General features: G+C 41.1%; 1 protein-coding gene across 3 annotated transcripts in view; it reads right to left on the bottom strand.

Annotated features, from left to right (window-relative positions):
- The window catches only part of nudt13 (nudix (nucleoside diphosphate linked moiety X)-type motif 13), a 30,662-nt gene that overhangs the window by 12,912 nt on the left and 15,640 nt on the right, over positions 1-2,110 (bottom strand). Inside the window, exon 2 of one of the 3 annotated variants that reach the window (XM_007576076.2) lies at positions 191-352. The gene's annotated coding sequence lies outside the window, so the exon portion shown is untranslated. Of the gene's footprint in view, positions 1-190; positions 484-2,110 lie in introns of those variants that run through there. The other 2 variants (XM_016662938.1, XM_016662937.1) reach the window with 2 other exon arrangements.

Genomic DNA, 2,110 nt, shown 5'->3' with positions numbered 1-2,110 from the left:
GAGCAGGAACCCAAAGCAACTGGTCTGTTATGCCAGACTTCTGTGTCGACCTGCTGTCAGTAATCCCACCAAAAGGTTCGGTTGTGACAGGGAGCAGCATCCAGTGGGTCAGATGTGTACAGTCATATGTTGTGGTTGCAAGTTAAAGGCCTGCTGTTTGTGTTTGAGTGTCAGCCCGTGTGTCCGGTACCTGAATGTTCTGTACCACTTATCTCTTCTTCTTCTTCTGCTGCTGATTGATTCCTGGTTCCACCTGCTGGTTAATCACGTTCACTGCAGTATAGACGGGACATCCAAGCCAGGTTTCGATGCGTGTACCGAGTAAAAAGAGGGCGTGTCAGATGAAGCCCAGCTTCTCTGCTTGTGTCGTCTTGCTGAAAACTGATAACAATCGATGCCTCTCATTGCATGGGTCACGTGACTGCTTCATTTTGCGTGTCGATTTTCAAACTAAAAGCGTGATGAGCCGTGCTGCTTCATGGGTTATTGATCGCGCATCAGAGGAGAATATTTGTCCTCAGCATTGGCTGAAATAGAAGGAACATTGACCAACATATTTCATGCGTATTAATGATTTTGATGATGGCACTCATCAAAATGTAATGTTTGTTACTGTTTTTCTCAATTGTTGATAATGGTGTATTTTATGACTTTATATTTTTGTGTTTTGTGATGTAAAGAACTTTGAACTGCATTGTTGCTTAAATGTGCTACACACATAAACTTAATTGAAATGGAGCCAGCAAGAAGAAAAGAATCTGACATCTGGGAATACTTTGAGATGATCGGTCACAATAAGATTCTTAAATAAAAATAATTAACCCCTTCACCTCCAAAATTCCCACCTTCTTGAAATGTCTACTACTTCTTTGTTCAGCAACGATATATCAGTCTTGCACAGCAGAAACAGACTTAGAGCTGTTGGAACATTCTGGCCTGATGAGTAAAAATATAAGGGATCAGAGAGCCAACTCAAAATCCAAGAAAAAGAGAATTTTTGAAGACCTTTAGTTTCCAGAAAGCAAATCAAAACTCAAAGAATACTGTCTGCCCCAACAAGCACTCCACTCCCAGTACAATTATTGAAAATCTTTTCCTCTCGGCTTTTTCCCTTTAGGGGTCGCCACAGCGAGTCATCTGTCTCCATGTAACCCTGTCTTCCACATCATCTTCTCTCACACCAACCACCTTCATGTCCTCTTTCACTCCATCCATAAATCCCCTCTTTGGTCTTCCTCTAGGTCTCTTTCCTGGCAGGTCCATCCTCAACATCCTTCTACCGATTTATTCAGTGTCTCTCCTCTGTACATGTCCAAACCATCTCAGTCTGGCTTCTCGGACTTTATCTCCTACACATTTGACATGAGCTTTTCCTCTGATGTATTCATTTCTGATCTTATCCGTCCTTGTCACTCACAAAGAGAACCTCAACATCTTCATCTCTGCTACCTCTAGCTCTGCCTCCTGCCTCTTTGTCATTGCCACTGTCTCTAAACCGAACAGCATTGCTGTGATCTCAGTACTGTCTTGTACACCTCTTTCCCTTCATTCTTGCTGATACTCTTTTATCACACATCACACCTGACACTTTTCTCCACCCGGTCCACCCTGCTTGGACACATTCCTTCACTTCTTTTCCACATTCACCGTTGTTCTGGACAGTGGACCATAAGTACTTAAAATCTTTAACTTTCGTTATTTCTGTTCCAACTTCATGTCTCCACTTGGGTGTCTCTTGTTAATAATACAATTATTGAATATAATTATTGAAATGAAAATTTTCCTAAAATGGAATGTACCTCATCTATCCAGTCCAGTAGAATCATTTCACACTGATTTTGACTCAATAGGTCACATGACATAGAAGCTATTGAAGAAAAATACTAAATTGTGACAAAAAAAGCTAAAAAATATAAAAATGGTTAAAATGGATTGAAGTTGAGTGTGCTTCATCTATACAGTCTAGTACGCATTTGTCAAACTCAAGGCCCGCGGGCCACATGTGGCCCGCCATGTCATTTTATGTGGCCCTCCCAGCGTTTTATAGGGCCATGATTGACTTAAAATAGGTTTTGAGCACGAATTGACTAAAAACTACATATCCCATAAT

Source organism: Poecilia formosa, unplaced genomic scaffold (genome assembly GCF_000485575.1).
Source record: "Poecilia formosa unplaced genomic scaffold, Poecilia_formosa-5.1.2 Scaffold396, whole genome shotgun sequence".
In the NCBI taxonomy this organism is placed as follows: domain Eukaryota; kingdom Metazoa; phylum Chordata; class Actinopteri; order Cyprinodontiformes; family Poeciliidae; genus Poecilia; species Poecilia formosa.
Note: the sequence above shows the minus strand (reverse complement) of the source record. Positions and strands in the feature narration are given on the sequence as shown.